This window comes from Falco cherrug, chromosome 1 (genome assembly GCF_023634085.1).
Source record: "Falco cherrug isolate bFalChe1 chromosome 1, bFalChe1.pri, whole genome shotgun sequence".
Taxonomy (NCBI): Eukaryota; Metazoa; Chordata; class Aves; order Falconiformes; family Falconidae; genus Falco; species Falco cherrug.
Genome location: NC_073697.1, coordinates 65,553,049 through 65,571,631, shown reverse-complemented (window position 1 = coordinate 65,571,631; position 18,583 = coordinate 65,553,049).

The following is an 18,583-nucleotide window of genomic DNA, read 5'->3' as shown; positions in this document are numbered from 1 at the left end:
GCCTGCAGCTCAGCATGGATATCTGGGCTACTACAGATTTGTCAGAAGCTGCAGAACCTACCAATGGATTTTGAAGTTTTCTGAGGATCAGCTAAGATTGAGCCATACTTTGTCACAGATAGACAGGATGACCAGATGCATGTAAAAAAGTATATTTTCTGGTCTTTTCTCCCCTTCCTTCTATGTCCTCAGAAGTTCTGATGAACAATTTTCCATGTGCATCACCATAACCATTGTCTCCTTGCGTATTCTGCCCAGTCAAAGTCTCATCCTGTCGAGGGACACATCCAGAGCCCCTCTGTCACCTGCATTATGGCTGCACCTTACCTGTGCTCCCCCACCCAGCTGCCAGCACCCTCCTGAAACGTGGGTCAGAGTAGATGGGCTGTCCTGGCATGTCAGAGCTGGGCCATGGAGATGGACAGCATGTGGGGGGCTGGTGTAACCCCCAATTTTTCATTGTACGTTACTAAAATACATGGTGACAAATCATATTTATACTTAGATAGGGAAATGGTTATAAGTGGGGAAAAGAGTAACCAAAGATGGCAAGTATGTAGAAGAAAGACTTTTCACTTGGAAACATAAAGTCCAAAGCAGAAATAATGTATTTCAATGATAATATATCCCAGTTTAAAGCTAATCTATCCCCCTTGAAAAAGTTGTGGCTTAATGCTAAGCTGTATTATTTCATATTCTTTGACATAATAGAATACATATATTTATGTATGGCTGTAAAACTGTATTATTTTCAAGTTATTTCATTGAAGTGGTTGACCTTTTTATGTTTCATGGGTAAATTTCTTATACAGTAATAGAAAAACTGACTGTAAACCATTTTATATTAAAGTACCTGCTCATTTAAATATTATAACCTGGATGATTAGAGACCACTGTGTGATACTTGACATTGCAGAAATAAAGAAACAGTCCATAAAAAAAAAAAAAAAAAAAAAAAGGAAAAAAGAAGAATCTGAACCTTCTACTTAGAAATTCCTTGTTATTTGTCTGCACTTAAATTTGATTTTCTTGTTTTTAATTTTATACTCCTGGGTTTTAAAATGGTCAGCAATTATCTGATGTGTAGCTACAACGGCAGCATGTTTACTTGTAAAATGTCTTTCAAATTAAGATCATTATTCGTCCTTTTAGATTTTCCCTTAACTTTGCAAGTGAACATTTGCAGCTCAACAAGAAGCAGCGGTATTTTTTACATTCCAAATGGCTCTAATGCCAAAGCATTTTGCTGATTTAACGGCTGGTTTTGCAGGATAGAAAAATACTAATAATTCTCAGCAAGCAGAAAATCAACAGCTATCATTTTTCAAATGGGATTTCTATAGCTCTGTCAAGTGTCCCATATTGCACAAAGGAAAGGCAATTCATTTCAGTCTTTGATTTTGCCTCCAGAGACGAGAGCTTGATACACCTTTTTCTGGAACCCAAAACTGTCAAATTATGCAGAGCCTTAAGGTGGTTGAAAGCCTTAAACACGAGACTCCAGTGTCAGGAGTGCCTGAATCACTTAGGTCCAATTATGCAATAACATACTCAACACTTAAGAGCTACTGCCACCTTTAGATTTCTGCCATCAATGTCTCAGCTATACCTGTGCTCGTATTTCTAGCACTGAAAACTATCTCAGAAACCCTGAACAGACAGAGTAGCTCACCCACACTGTGATCCAGCAGATTACTTCACCTCTCTGAACAGAAGTGCCTTGCAACAAGCACAACCAGTGCATGTCCCGGCACCCTGCACGCGTGCACTGCGGCGGAGCTGGGTGCCTAGCTTTCAGGTTAGGCTAGCTTAAGCAAAAACTACCCAAGTATACCATTTTCCATATACACGTGTTCCAACAGCAGGACTGGCTGTTTCCCAGTCTCTTCTTTCCTTGCCCACAAGCAGAAAAACAAGCTTATGCCCAAAATTTCAGGACAGCCAAAGCAGTGGAAAATCTCCATGGAAGCTGATGAGTACATTTTCCTGGCTTAGCCAGTTGAGCGGGTTCCTGACCTGCAACCTCCCCTCTTTATTTCCTCCCTGTATGGCTTTGGCAGTTGCTTGAACAACCACTTTGGGAAAAGGGTCCCATTTGCAGACTCCCCAGTGTCCACGCCGTAACTGTGGTGCTGCGCACACACCTAATGGCACCGGTCATGGCCTGGCTGCTTTGGGTGCACGAGCAGCGTGGCCAGCAGGTACATGTGTGCTGGGAATCCCAGGCTGCCACCTGCAATGCCTTTTTACAAGTGTGGTTTCATTGCTATTTGCAGCATGCCAGTGAGCTGACAGCTAGTTTGTGTGTACCTGCACAGGCTGCTGTTGCGCTTCTGGATGGCAGCATGCACGCTGGCACAGGGAGAGGAACAGGGCACCAGCAGGGCACACATCTGAACTGTAAGCACATTTGAGCTGTAAGCACAAAAGTGCAAGCTCTTGAGCTTGAGCTAGTTGTGAGCACATCTGCATGCACAGAGGACATTTTGTAATCCACAGTAAAAAACAACCGTTAGGTGAAACAATTTAAACACAAATTCCCAGAACCTTAACTTTTCACTCAAGCTTACTTCTGGGTGCTCAAGGTGTGATTGGCATTCACTGCACGCAGCAGCCACCATGGCTACTCCAAAAGCAGCACGGAGCAAGGGATGCGGCTGTGCACATTACCAGAGTTTCAATGCGGTTGGAGCCGAAAGGGATCGCACAGGCAGTTTTCAATACCTGAATAACCACTCCACTGAATGCTTCCTGTGACTGGGTAATTCCCAAGGGAAGCTGCAAAGTTTCAGTGAGCTCAGTACTGTAACATTTTTGGATTAGAGAAAGATAATTGGGAATCCTCCCTGCTTTTTTTCTGAAGCAAAACTAATTTGGAAAGGCAAATGCTACTGAGGAATGGTGAGAATGCTCAGCCAAATCTCAGCCTATGACTGCATCCCCCAGTGATCTGCACTGCTGTCATGTCAGCACAGACCTGCAAGCTCAGCTTACCCAACCCGGTGAAATGAGGGACGTGCTGTTCTACATCATGGATGTGTTGCACTTGCCCCTGCAATCTGTAAAGCAGTCAGGACTGACGAACATGACCCACACTCCTTTCTCAGTTCCCTTGGTGGCAGAGGCTGTGTGCTTTTTTTATTTTTGTGACACCTGTATCAGATACTCTGCAGCCCTGATGCTTTTTTTGCAAACCAACTGCATCTGCAACTCCTGGAAGTTTTTAAAAGTAAAAAGTAAGGCAGGAGATTCCCTGGAGATTGACTGCAGGGGTCCTTGCACATTTAAATGCAATGACTCTTCAGAGGGAGCAAGGACGATGGCCTGAAGAACAACATATGAGAGACCATGCTGCATTTTGCACTTTCTGCAATTCACTGGACATCCAGAGAGGCCAGGAAAGCTCCCAGTGAAGAACGCAGATGGACAGAAAAAGGCAAGATGGTACCAAGCACTGCAACTGAGGGCAAGAAGCCTGAGTTGTTGGAAGAATTCCTTCAGTTTAGCAGCTGGGGAAATACAGGCTGGTGTCAGTTTAGGCACAAAAGGAAGAAGAAAGCTTATTTGGCGAAAATGCTGTACATTTTTTTACACCCATAGAGAATGTATAAGCAGACTTCCCACTACCTTGCCCAGAAGGTCTCCTGCAATTGTGGGACACCTCACCAGCCAGCTTCCTTCAGCCTACCTGCCACATATTTGCCTTGCCTATTCTGAAACAAAAGCAGCAAGATGCTTGGTGCAATCAGATGCATTTTGGAAAAAAACAAAACAAAACAAAACAACAATCAACCAACCAAAAAAACCCACCCAAACCTCTGCTTTTAAATAGTGTTCCTAGTGTAGACTGATGAAATTATATGTAGTCCCCCCTCCCTACACCACCTTCTGACATTCATCCATCGGTTTGACAAAGCAGGTAGTCACACACACTCCACATGAATGCACCCGTGGCCAGGTTGCCTTGGAAACCTTCACTGCTACCTAATATTATTATAATTGTCAAGAAAATATAGGTTTTCTCCAATGATTCACAGCATGCTTCCATTTTACATAAATGCAAGCTTTCCATCTGCAGTTCCTGAAGGTTTGCTTTCCTTTCTCCCTAGAAACTTTAAAGGCATTTCCTCCCCAGAAATTTTAGAGGCATTTTCTCCCCAGAAAAACAAACTGTTGTTTAAATGTTAGAAACATTGTCCTATCAGTACAGGGGTCTATACAGCAATTTCACCTTCCCAGTGTCTGTTGAGAGGGATTTATAACATTCAGGAAAAGGAACCCTTCAGTCTTCTCAACCGCTTATTATTCCACGCACAGCTCTGAGGCTATAATTCAACTCCAACAGAACAGGTCAGCCCCAGCACCCCCACACAACTGTGCTCAGGCTGCATGCTCTCCACAACACCGTCTACCTCTCAGTGATGTGTCCAGCACAACTAGTAGAAACGATGAGCAGCTTTTACTAAACGAACATTTGCAGCGTGTACTAGGACTGTCCTGGGACGTACCTACCTGAGACGCAGTCTCAAGGGAACCTCTGGAGGAGACACTTAGATGCTCACCTGGAGGAGGTCTATGTTAAAGCTACAGGCATGTCCACATTACATGTACTTACCAGAAAAAGGTAAACAAACTTTTGGTACTGTGGTGCAGACAGATCCTAAATCCTGTGCTCCTTTGGAGAAAGGCAGCCTGCAGCTTCTTCTCTAGCCCAAGGCCCAGCTTGTGGTGGACAGAAACTGCAAATTCTGGTTGCCTGACGAGCAGTTTTGCCTAGAAAAGGGGCAGGTGAAAATCAGACACACTGGAGCACTGTGTGCTAATAGGTTCAAAAAGAAATGTTTGGACATGGCACTTGAAAAGGGCACAACTTAAAGCAGCAATCCTCAAAGGAGCAACCTGACACACTTGGTGGTGTTTGAACAGAATGCCTTGAGTCAAGCTGAAATGAAATTTTGCTTGGAAAAGAAACAAGTGAACCATTTCCAGACTGAATGCTGTGCCTCTCCACAATAACTACAATATCTGATTTCACCATGATGTAATCCTTCAAGTTTGAAGCCCTGCAGCCTCTTAAAAAAGCTCCTCCAAAAGCAGCAGCATGGCCATCTGCAAAGCAAGTCCTGGGGCTCTTGCAGCTGCAGCCAGGCTGGCTGACGAAATGCCCCAGCACCCTTTCCTGGGGCTACTGCCTCAGCTAGGTGTTAAGACCAAGCAGCAGCTTCCTCTGCAGAGCCAGCAGAGCTGGGAGGCTCCTCACCCTGTCATCCTGCTTTTGAAAAAAAACTGTGAGCCCCAATTCAGCTGATACCAATCTGCATAAGAGACACAGTTTTAGTAAAATTAAAGCAATGCAAGCCTCTGAAATACGACTTCAGATTGCCAGGTTAGGACTACAGTAAATCAGCTGTAGCAAGACCAGAAACCATGGCTTCTCTGTGTATTTTGAGCGAAAAGATAATTTCTTTCCTGTGCCTGTGTAGTACAGCTGTTCTGTATTTCTATTTACAGCCTTAAACAAACCTCTTGAAATGGAGATGGTTTTTAAATGTAAAAGCATTAGCTCGTATTTTAGGAAAAGAAAAAAGTTCAAAACAATTCATTTTGACATTTTTAAAATTGCATCTGTGTGTTTGTTTGGAGGACATGCTTTTAGCAATTATGTGTGCTTTATTCAAATGCAATTAAGTGTCTCAGTGCAAGGCTACCTGGCTTTTTTCCCCCCATCTATCTGCACCATCAATAGAGTTTAGGAGATGCAGTGGTAACTTAACATCATCCAAATGAGCTGCAGACCTGTGTTTCCAAAAAGAACCCAAAGTTTAATTTTTAAATACTCAGCACACAATTTAGAGTTTTTATTTTTCAGAAGATCTCAGGGCTTTTGAGCAGAGGTTGTATTCTCTTGCTGAAAAGAGCTAACAGCTCCGAGTGAGATACTCAGGTTCCAGCATCCCCACTCTTCAGAACACGTGAGTATTTGACTTCCAGAGCAGCATTGGTGAATCCGGCAAACCACCAAAAACCTCGGTTTTGATCAAGCAGAGCTGCTGCCGAAGAAAATCAGCTAAACTAGTGGATCTATGCTTGAGATAATGAGAAGTTTAGCAAGAGATAGATGATAAAATGAGCAAAGTAAAGGTTAATAACTCACTAGGTGCCACTTGGTACTCATCCTCTCTGAATACCATGCTATTTATTAAGGTGTCTATCTAACACTTCAAACTCAACATCAGATATTGATGTGCATGCTATTGCAAATGCATCTGCTCTCAAGTACAGTGAGCCCATTTCAGGTTAAAATAAAAGCAAACTAATTGCACCATCATGTAAAACTTGTAGTATTCCTGGCTAAAAAACCTCTTTGATTCACCCTGCTTTTAATTTTTGTATATCTCCAAGGTTCCCAACTTTGCAAGCAGAAAAAACCAAAAAGGTAAAAAGCCAGAGGGGAGAGCTCTCAGAAGAATCCGGGCTTATGAGACTAGAAGTTAAACTCTTCTGTGGAGAAATAGGGCACTGCCTGAAATGTTTTAGTAATCTTTTAAGCCAGAAGGGCTCCTAAATCAAAATCAAACTCTTCTTTAACACAGAGCAGCAGAAGTTGAACTAAAAACTAATGCTCCAACCCTGAACAGGCTTTTCCGAAAAGCATCTAATCCAAAGGGAGAGTCACACTGCATTTCAAAATACCTTGTACCAGATCTTAATATTTGCAATTTTTAAGACTAGAGCAACACAATTCTGTTCACATGGAAGGCTTCTAGATGTGCTATTTATGAATTTTACAAAACCTCTTGGAAATCTCTTGTGCTGTGAAAGACAGTTTTACAGTAATCTCAGACACTATTCTTACAAACTGAAGTACTGATGATCTGGCCTCGTAATGAGAGTTGGGATGGATTCTGCTGATGAAAATGTCAATGCTTGATTTACCAGTGAGTTTCTCTTATACTGCTATGACTTTGTTTAGAGTGCTGCATTGTTGTTTAGGGGCACAGAAAAATATTTCCTTCAATTCTTACTCTGTGCTCATGCTCTTTACCTTTCTGATCAGAGCAAAATGCTGGACAGATGATACACAGTAGAGGGAAAATGTTCTGATGGACTAGCTGTTTCCTTAAACGATATTGTTTTAGGAAATATGCCAGTTTAGATAAAAGAGAAACCATTTGACATGGAATAAAATACTGACTGTTTTATTACTGCCTTTTTTTTTTGGGTCTCAATTTCCTATTCCATTCCCACTTTTATATGACAGCCCATCATTTTGAGTCCTGCATCTCATAATATATACAACATATCCTTCTTTATGATTCTCCTTCAACCCACTAATCACATCAACGATTCCAATGCGGCTGTTTCGCTAGCCTCCATCTAAAGTTGCATTCAGCAAACAAAAATAGCCAAACATCCACATTTCCAGTGAGGTGGCATATAGGAAGCAGGGATTTTGCTTCAACCTGTTGCAAATAGCTGGAGAAATGTCCTATTACACTCACAAATACTGTAACAGATTATAAAGGCAAAAATATGAAGATGTAATGCACCCCCCTTTCCCTTTTTTTTTTTTTTTTTTTTTGTAGTAAAAGGTATCAAAATGCTAACCTGGGCTGGCTGTGTGCGGCAGTGATTTCAGCAGAAAAGCAGTGCCTGGCTGCAGGAGGGGAAACAGGAGAAGCTTTGAAACCCAGCAGATGGCACAGACAGGCGCTGTGCCAGCCCAGGGGCACTACCTGGTGTGCCTAAGGGATCATTTGCTGTATTTGTTATCGAGCTGGGAATGAGAGACATCTTTGTTTTATTATCCTTTCTCTTCCTCCTTTATGTGATTTTGCGTTTAGCCACCAGACAACAGCAGAGCTCTTCTCCAGAGTGTGAAAGATTCAGCAATAAAAGGAGCACAGAAAAAAAACCACCAAACAACCCAAAAACAAAAAAAGAGGAGGAATCTGTTGTTTTTCTGTAACAACTGGTCAGCTGAAACCTGCAACCTGTCAGCCTCCTGTGACTGCTAATAACTCTGTTTACTCAAAGCCAGACCACAGTGGTGCTTTTGGACCACAAACTGGGCTGGCATTGTGTAAGTGTGCAAAGAAGCAGTATTTATCATTGTCATGATTTTGTTGCTTTCCCCCATGCTTGTAAGAGTTGATAACAAGCGACTCGGAGACAGCACAGCTGGCCTGCGAGATGTCTCTGCATGAGCAAAGGAACGGCTCTGTTTAGCGAGCAGGCACAAGTTATTCCTGCCAGTCTATAAATAAGCACCGTGGTAATGGAAAAGAGCATTTGCCCTTGCACCCTTGCCCTTTGTTTTGGCTCAGGGCTTTGCCTTCCCATATGTTCCATAGGGCAGATCTGGACTAGGTGCTCAGGACAACATAGTTTCAATGGCAGAGAAGATAGGTGGGGTTTTTTTTCCATCTATACCTTTGGGCCTTCCCAAGCTAGGGCTGAGCAGAGGACCGGGCATTTATTCTACCAAAGTGTCAGCCAGCATCTAAGGCTTAGCTATCTGCAGTCACATGGTCACAGAAAAATCTACTTGTGTGCACTTTGAAAATGAGGAATTCTTGGAAAACAAGCAATAAGGGGAACTAGAATAAAAAATACATACAGATTTGTTGGCTAAGTCTGATGTGAATTTTACAGATCACACAACTGACATCCATCACCCCCAGACTGAATATGTGGAGAAAAAATAATTAAATCTTTTCTCTTCCCCATCAATGTAGGGGTTGCCTGCAGCATTCCGTCAATGTAGCATTTTCCTCTCCTTTTTTCTTCAGCCATAATATAGGACATCAGCAAAACCACCCTCTACTCTGATACAGCTCAGCAAGAGTAAATCTTTTCTCTTGGGAAGGTTTGCAGCAAAGCAATAGAGAATTTCTGGGCAAGTCTAAGGTAAATTGACTCAAGCTGCCTCAGAGACACATACCTAAATCACCCTTCTTGTAGCGTAGGCACAACTATCCTTCATTTTCACAAGCACTAAAAAGGCAACGAAACCATTGAATTCATTTCTTCCCAAATAAAGAGATGCTGGAGAGCAAACTCAAGTTAACCGCTTGAAAAATACTTTCCTAGTGCTGTAATTCAAAATAACAAGGAAAGAAAGGAAAAGGAAAGAAAAAGAAAGATTTTATATTAAACTGCATTAGCCAATAATCTAATAATCAGTCGACTGAATTTCTTTGTGAATAACCCTTGCTATATAAAGGCAGCCCACATACAGTACCTTGGTACTTTGTAGTAACTGGGTCTTTTCCCTCTCATTATAAAATAAAACATATGTTATTGTAATGTAAAGGATAATGTTAGGTTTGGTAACATGAGGCAGTTAGTAGCTATGTTCTAACACTGTGGCAGTTAGTAGTTACATTTTAATATTGCAACAGCATCATTCAGGTTTCCTCTCTTGATGAAAAGTAAATTCTTTTTGTCACACAAGGAAATATTCTTTGTTTCAAGACTTTGTGAGAAAAATGGTACAGGCATTAAGTCAGAGACATGAAAGATTATTAATGTTCGACTTCAAAATCAAGCACATCCAAACTACTAACTTTCAATTTGCATTTCTTTTGATCCACTAGACTTTAGCTGAGACGAGAGGAAATTAAGTCAAAGACAGATTCCCTTCCAATTAAAATCTAGTAGGGACAGGAAGATTAATCCTCTCCCCTGTTCTGTCCAGGCTGCATGCCCTGCGGCTCCTGGGTGAAACACTGCGGGGTGGTGAATCACACATGCGGGCTTGCAGGGAGAGGGTCTTCTCCACAGCTGTGGTTCCAATCATGCCTGCTGGATGCAGGTCACCAGTGATGAACTCCTCTGGAGTGGCATGGGATGCTCCTTGCCCTGACATATGACCCAGCCTTGCCCCAAATTCCCCCCGCATACAGCAGTGGGGCAGGGAAATGTTGTGCCAGAGCTCAGATATTGTGGGCTTCACCCTGAGGGTTGCTGAATAGGGTGTCAAGGAAGGGGAAAGGAGCTCTGCAACTGTGTCCCTTCGGGTGGGAGCTTTTGGTGCATCTGCCAGTGCCAGCAGGCTGTGGGGTAAGGGGCTCTGAGCCTTCCCTTCATCTCCCCTCCAGCAACCAGGCTTGGTGCATCATTTATTATCTAACTTAACTGATTTTGGGGGGTAGGACTTGAAGATGGGGGTGGTTTGTTAACAGAGATCTCTCTGCAGTGTGTGACAGTGTAGAACATGGTCGACTTTTGCAAAAAAACCTATGGTCTTCTAGAGCAAGAAGGGGTTAAGCTGTCTACGCAGCTGATACATAGTAGGATTCAAAACTGTCAGCAGTAAAACCCACATCATTCATATATGTATATGCACGAGGATTTAAATATGGATGCCAAAAATGAAAACGCAGCTTACTGAAGAAATGAAAAACAGATTTCCTAATATAGATAATTTTTCCCATTTCTGGAAGAAATTGGGAGAATTAACAGCACCTGCAAAGGCAGAAAACAAGAAAAGTAAAAGAATCATGGATAATTAATACTCCGAAGGCAAAGACATCTTTCATGGAAAAACATAATGGGCCAGAAATTCAGCTGCTGTATATTAGCTGATTTACATCAGCTGAGGAATGTGTTTCAGTATGATTTAAAATTTGTCTTGTGTTACCTGGGAGATAAACGATTCAAAATATCAGAGAACTTAACATGCATTATCTGTCATCTTTTGTTGATTAATAATTTCAGATGTTGTTACTTTTGTTTAATATAGAGAGTCATTACACAGTAAATTAAAATACAACAAAACGCTAAATGCAGCAAAGCATTACTTAAGTATAATCTCTAAAAACCCAACCAAATGAAGCAAATCAATTTTAAAGGTCATTAAGGAGAGCTGAAGTCATAAGAATGAAATTACCAAATTAACTCAGGTTCCAGGCTGCTCCTAGGACAGCTACTGGACAGGGCAGAGGTATAGTCAGCATTTCCAATTTTGCTCTCACAGATCACCCTGAAACTCTGCTGGGGTGAGAATATCCTGTTATGTTCTTACTCTTTAGCGGGAACAGGATGTTTCTGGCCCTGGTTCTCTAACGGTGTGCATTTGCATGGTTGCACTGTGGCTGTCTGAAAGGACCCTCCTAACAGCATTTGAGCTGCTCGCCTGGTTTCAACTGGGTTGGAAGGGAGAGTAGAAATCTCAAAGATGAATTTCGGCAAACTGTGAAAACTGGGGCTAAGTAGAAGGGTTCAGCGACACCCTGTGCCACGTGTCCTGCCACGCAGCTGAGCAGCTATTGGGCAGCTCAGAGCAAACTTCAAAATGTGCTGTCTCCTGCCTGGGGAAACATTATCAGAGGGATGGAATTAGTGACAAGGAGCTGAAGACAGGAGGAAAATGAGATAGGGGACATGAGTAACAACTGGAGCAAGTGGGTGGAGGAGAGTGAGAGGTAATGGGTAGCATCCCCTTGAGCACTGAGAAGCATTAACAGACTTCTGCAAATAAAGAAACTAATGGATGTTTTTTGGGGAAAACATATCACTGATCTGAAACATTCTCCTCTATGGCACTTTCCTTAGCAGGACAGCAGTCTGCAAGAGGCACAGCCCCAGGATCGCCACATTTGCTTGGGTTATCCAAACTGTGGTGCCAGGATAACTACTGGGGAATTAGCATCCAGCCTTGCATTGCTTCCTCCAAGAGCAGGAATTGAACCACCCCATTGCAAAATAGCCACAGACTTGAAGCCCACACACCACACCGCGGAAGATCTCTACAGCAAAGGAAAATGGAACTTTCCTAAGGAATATGAAGTGCATCCCAGATAAATCTTACCAATAAGGGTGATATAATCCCTTTATAAAAGAATTCTCCTGATGTGAAGTATATAGTGGACCAAAGGATTCATCTTGCTAAAATAACTGCTATGTTTTCATTGACTAAATGGCTAACATAAAGTATGTGTGCGCTCTCTCCTTAAGCACAGATCCAGAGGATCATGAGCTGTTGAACAAGGGCCATGTTCTTCCCTATGATGTGGAAATTTGACGCAGCTGCTTAAAGGAGGGATTGCTGCAGATTTAAAAGGACTGTCACTTGCCAGTTTGTTTTGCAAGTAAACTTTGCACTAACTGCTGCTCCTACAAGAAGCCAGCGAGGACTGTTTAGCCATTCTTTAGAATTCCATGCCTTATAGTAACTTCATTAAGAGAATGCATAACTTGACATTTTCCTATCACACAGAGGACAAAGCCATTTTCTCTAGCTCCTTTTCATAGAAGAGACTCCTTAAAAAAAAAAAAAAAAAACACAAAAAAAACCAACCAAAAAAAAACCAAACCCACAAACAAACCCAAAAACCAAAACAAACCAAAAAACCCAAACCAAACAAACCAAAAAAAAACCAAGAGAGAGAAAACACAGCTGAAGTGTGTAGCTCAAGCTATCAAGGGGGACACTGCCAAACACAATTCCATCAAATACCGGGGGAACAGGAATGTGTTTGGCTGAGCTTTCAGTGTAAATCTCTTATTTCTTATGTTGGCTTGGTGGCTGGGAGAGAGCTATGATAAATAAAAAGTTCTGCTTTAGTTCAGTAAAATCAGTGACTAAAATCCTAATTTTACTGCTAGGACTGCAAACCAAATATGCAGCTAACACATGCTGGCTCCTGCCTGTGCATGCTGTTGGCAGCTAGCAGGCATTCACCAGGCTGTTCTGGCATCTTAAGGTCACCGCTCGTGCGATGCCCCCACATGTGTACCTCTCACCTTGGTGAAGGATGCCTAGAGCAAGGAATCTCCATGGACTAAGGCACAGTCTTTGTCAATGCTATGGGAATGGTCTCAAAATTTCATGTGTACTTCATTGTGGTGAGAATCAATAAGAGCAAAAAAGATACAATGGGCTGGTGAAGAAAATGCACAGGAGAAAACAGAATTATATTTTCAAGTGTAACAGGCATGTAGCTCCCTGTAGTAGCCCATCTTTCCAAGTGTCAATTTCCATGTCCATCAGATCCCTTTGGATTGTGGTAGAAAAAGACCATCATCTTTGTTTTAAAGCTAGGATTAGATATGGGCCATTAGTGGACAGAAAACATTTGCTAATGCCTGGATCACATATGAAAATCCAAAGCAGCACTTTCTTCTAGTACAGTATGACCACTATACACCTTTTCTTTCTGGGTGAATACAGACACTTGCCAATGAAAATCAGAGTGGGTTACCTCTTCCCGCTGGGACCTAACGGCCAGCATCTTTGACAGCTGAAAATTTCTTCAAAGGGAGGAGAGAAAAAACTTTGAGTGCACTCAAAAAAGGAAACCACCTACAGGTGCTAAGCCTGTTGCCCACCCAAGCGAGGCTCAGGTACACAACAGGCTGCAATGCACATGCAATACATGCGCATATACCAATAAGTATAAAATCAATGTAACCAAGTGTCCTGGTTTCAGCTAGGATAGAGTTCATTTTCTCCTTGGTGGCTAGTGCAGGGCTGTGTTTTGGAATTGGTGTGGAAACAGTGTGTTTGGGGACTTTTCGGTTTCTCAGGCCCTGCCAGCAGGAGGGCTGGAGGGGCACGGGAAATTGGGAGAGAACACAGCCAGGACAGCTGACCTGAACTAGCCAAAGGGGTGTTCCATACCATGGGACATCATGCTTGATAAATAAAGCAGGGAAGGTTGGCCAGGGCTGTGGATCGCTGCTCAGGGACCGGCTGGGCATCAGTCAGCGGGTGGTGAGAAGTTGTATTGTGCATCACCAGTTTTCTCCCTTCCCTTTGGATTTCATTCCTTTCCCCTTCTTCCTCCTTTTCATTATAACTGTTACGGTTATTATTATTAGTTTTGTTCTTTTGTTTTTATTTTATCTCAATTGTTAAACTGTTCTTACCTCAACCCTCAACTTTTGCATTCCTTTCTGACTTTTGTCCCCAACCCCCTGGGTGAGAAGGGAGTAAGCAAGCAACTGTGTGACACTTAATTCTGGCTGTATTTAAACCACGACACCAATCAATCACATTTTCCTGCTTTCTGACCTGAACTCTGAAGTTCCAGCTGAATCTAAGAAAAAAGAGTAGGGAATCTGGCCATAGGAAGAAGTGGACTTCTACTTACCCTAAAGAATAGTATCAAAGGGTTTGGGGGAGGCTAAACGGTTGCCACCCTCTCTCCTTCTCCATTAACTGTGCTAAACAGTGATCCAAACAGTGTTTAATACCAGTGCAGCTATTCAGTGTGGATTACAGCAGATTTGAAAAGCCCAGGAACTACCTGGGGTCTAATTTCCCCACAAAAAAAGCAATGCCTGCCTTAGCCATCAAGAAAAGCTAAACACAAAAATAATTAGAGATAACATAAAATGGCTTCTCCCTGTAAACAGCAGGAAAACATGCACTGCAAGTAGAGCTGTGTGACTAATGGATTTGAGGAGTTTGTTGGCAATCTGAAAACCAAACACACCGAACAGGTCGGTTTTCGAGTTCGACAGAGCTAATGTATCCTATTAACCATCAGGCTCTACTGTGTGGCTTCCCCAAAGTCTAATAAAGCATGAATATGGAAGGCCTTCCCTCAGCAAGGCATTTCTTTTCCAGCTGGATAGACACCTGTTTTCACAAAATTCACAGGAGCACCCATGAGACTTTTGGGTTGCATCCAGACAGTGGGTATAATTGTAACTAAGGGGGGACAGATGCAGGTATATATGTATACAAACATGTGACAAGATGGGGCAACAAATTCCACTTAATCTCCTGGTCCAGACTGTATTTTTAATAGTCTTGCTGGCACCAGGAGATAATGCTGAACTGTTATGTTGCCACACAGTCACGGGTTTTAAGCTTGTGCACCCCATACCGCAGGGCAGCATTTGGGCAAGAAAACTCTTCCCATCCACCCATATGAAGATATATTTCTTCCAGTAAGGGTTGAATTACCTTGGGAAAAGAATTATCCTAACTCTACCCTATTGTCTTCCCTTTGTATCTCCCAAACAGGATCACTTTCTGCTTGGAGGAATAAATAAAAGAACTAGATGAAGGGAAAAAAACCCAAGTATACTTGCCTCTAGGCTTGCAACAAACCATCACTGGATAACAGTCGGGTCCCTTTCCTTTCCCAGCACAGCAGCTGTGGACACTGGCAGACAACAGCTGATTGTGTCAACACATTTGGGGAAAATTTCCCAAATACTGTGCCTCTCTGGTTGTCTAGTGGTCAGAAAGAAACAAGAAAAAAAGATATTTGTCATAGATAGAGACAACGAGGGGAAACAGGACTTCTTTATTCTCCCCTGAAAGCACTATGAAACAGCCTTTCTGTTTACTTATCAGGGTACAAGTGGAGATCCTCCCTCAAACAGCTGATCTCTGCAGTAATTACAGCATTTGATCTAGCACCAAGTTTTCATGGTAAGCCAATGTTGCAAGAGCTGTTGAGACAGAGCAGGGTATATAAACACAAAAATACAAAATGTCCTGACTTGCTCACTACAGGAGAAAGCTGTTGGAGAGGCAGGTGTCAGACAGTGACCAGTGTTCAGCTGCTCCCCTACAAGGTGCAAGAAAAAGCACACAAGAACTCCCTTTTGGGACAATTCCTGCTCAGAGCTGATGAGATGTCACCAGGTCTGTAGCTACAACAGGGATTTTTCTAGAGAGGGTGCAGACATATGAAGTTTTAGGGCAGCCAGTCCTTTTCACCTTGCTATACAATTTTTCCAGTGTCTAATGCAACAACAGTTTAACATAAGGATGAATTACCTACTCTCTTGGAACAAAAGAACTTGGCCAAAAATCAATAGCCTGGATTGCTTTCTGCATCCCTGCTTTTAAGAACAGCTTCACTTCTATCTCAATAAGTATGCTAGAGACATGCAAGTATATTCTGCTTTGTGTTCTTAAATGTGATGGTCTTTGTGGAGAGACAGAAAGAGGTGTGCTTCACTTCTTAGGGACACATGACACATTTATTTCTCATTTCCAGGCCTGAGAAAGAATTCAAGCAGCTAATTCACAGAATTGAACCATTGACACCTCAGTCCAAGACCATGGAAGAGCACAACCTCTGACTGTGCCTGAGAGCACAGCATAAAGGCACATGTAAGAGGCAAGTTTTTAACAAGAGTAGCATAAAATTAACAGTAAGATATTAACCTTTATGTACACAGAAAGTTTATTTCCTAAGTAGGTTCAAGCCCATGGGAAAGAGAAAAAAAAAAAAAAAAAAAGACTTCTCTGTCCTCAGGAGTACTGAGAAGAAAGGCTGAAGAGTGGAGAAAAAACGGCAGGTGAAAAGGGATCTTGGGATGCTGCACAGCTGCTGCAACTTTCTTCTTCTCTAGTGTGAAAGGTCATGACACAAGCAGGAGCCACATTCATCCGTCAATATTTATAAATCACAGCAACTACCACCTTGCTTTTGACATCAGATTTTATATACAGTGCAACTCCAAGCCGCCTAAAAGACAAGCTCAATACCAAACTAATGAGAAATGAGATGAAGTTAATACACTGTAAGCCTTGGCTAAATGTTTCTCCTATTTATTCATTGCCTTGTTGGTCTGGAACCTTTAAATCAGAAATCTGGCCTGTTCACAATTATTGCTTAATTAATCTTCCAAAGGTCTACGAATAATGAGACAAAAATAATGGCACCCACTGTCATTGCAGAAAGAAGAAATATAAATAGAGATTAATTACTTTGCCTGGAGCAGGCACTTGTAGAACAAATATCCCCACTTCTCTTCCTTTAGCAAATGTAAAAAAAAATCTCTTAAAAAACCGAAAAGGCTGCAAATATAACTGTCAGCCAGCACCAAGTTGATCGTTGTCTAACATGAGACAAAAAAACTATTCTTGTTTAGGTACAAATACCTTGGCTGATAGGAGCTGCTTGGCACCTCCGATGGCCAGGCCACAGCTTGGGCAGTAAGTGAGATACCGAACTCAGGCTCAGTGTTTCCTTATTCAGTATCTGCCCTCTTCATGTGTATGACTGAATTCATCCTTCTCACACATTTGCCTCATGAGGCAACACTTCAATGCCTGTTTCAAAAGGGGGGAAACATACAGAGTGATTAAGTGTCTTGCTGGTATTGCGGGAAAAAAAACCCCAAAATGTTACACAGCAAAGATGTTAAGGAAACTGCTCGTTTCACTAGCTTACTAGCAGAAAAAAAAACCAACAAAAAAACATACCTATAAAAAAAGAACTCATGAGTTCTTTAGGTGAAATTTTTAGGTGAAAATTTTCCAGAAGAGCACTTGGGCAGTCACGACAAACAGCAAAAATTGGGGCTTGAATGAATAATGCCTACAACTATAACACACCATGAATGAAAGTCCAGCTAATGCAACGTCCTGCCAAGCCCTGGCTACGTACACTTTCATATGGTGTGGGGCTTTGTCTGGAAAACTTTCATTTACAAATGTACTGATGCCTGCAAACAGAGCCTGGAGGACTAACAGTATTTCAGCTAGCAATGACTATAAACCCCATTATTAGAGATTCCCAAAGCAAAGCAGCCTCAGGTTGGCAAAACCATTTTGTTCTGCTTGAAAGAAAAGTATTGCAGCAGTCATTATGGCACTTTGTTTCTTTGCTTGCAAAAATAATGTTGTTTCCTTTCAGGGAAGATCCAATACTCCTCAGTGGTGACTAAAGTTGCAAAAAGGAGTTACCTCTTTGCTCTGGACTAAGAATAATCCCCAGGAGAAACAGGCTACACCCATGTGAGAGAGGAAAGGATTTCTGTAACCTTCCAAGGAACTTGGTGACCTATTTATCCAGAAGGTCTCTATCCATGCTCTTCTTCGGCTTGCCCATCATACACATCTGAACTCTTCTCAGAAGGCTAGCATGAAGCAAAATGGAGAGGTCCCTTGTAAGAAAAGGGTTTGGAGGGGGGAAAAAAAATCAGGGGAGAAGGGAAGACCTCCAGGAAAAAAGGAAGAGATCACGTGACCAAGTCATTCTGAAGATGGAGTCCTTTATCTCACTGCAAGGCAACATGCAGTGGGCACTGCCCAGCTAGCTGGGGCCCAAACTTAGGCTCTTCTCAGCCCCATGTTTTTCTAGCAAAGCCAGGAGTCCAGCATGCTGTTGTATCTCACGCAGGATAATGCCGCTCTGCTAGATGTGCCAATGGAAAAGCCCCTGCATTGCTGAATTAATACATACAACAATACCAGTTCGGGCACTGCCAGCCTGTAGAAACTGAACCCCAACGCCACACCTGCCCTGGGTGCTCAGGAAGGGCGGAGAGATGCTATCTGGCAATGTGATAACATGCTGCTTAATTCGCACCTCTAGCGCCAGGGCAGGAACCCTCTTGAATGCGGGCGTTCTTCAGCTGTACCTTTTGCCATAGCTCCTCTTGCCTCTATGCTTTTGGAGTGGGTGTTCTCCTGCTTCCCAGGCTGAAGTGTCTCAGTGCCCTGTCAGAGAAGGGGCTGCCATGCAGTTCTCTCTGGATCAAAGCAGTGCAAATGCCAAAGCAAGAGAACATAATGTATTCTGAGATAATAAGAAGAGACAGTGGAGTGAACGTAAAATAAAACCACTTACCAAATTTGCCTTCCTAAGGTGGGTCACCTTGT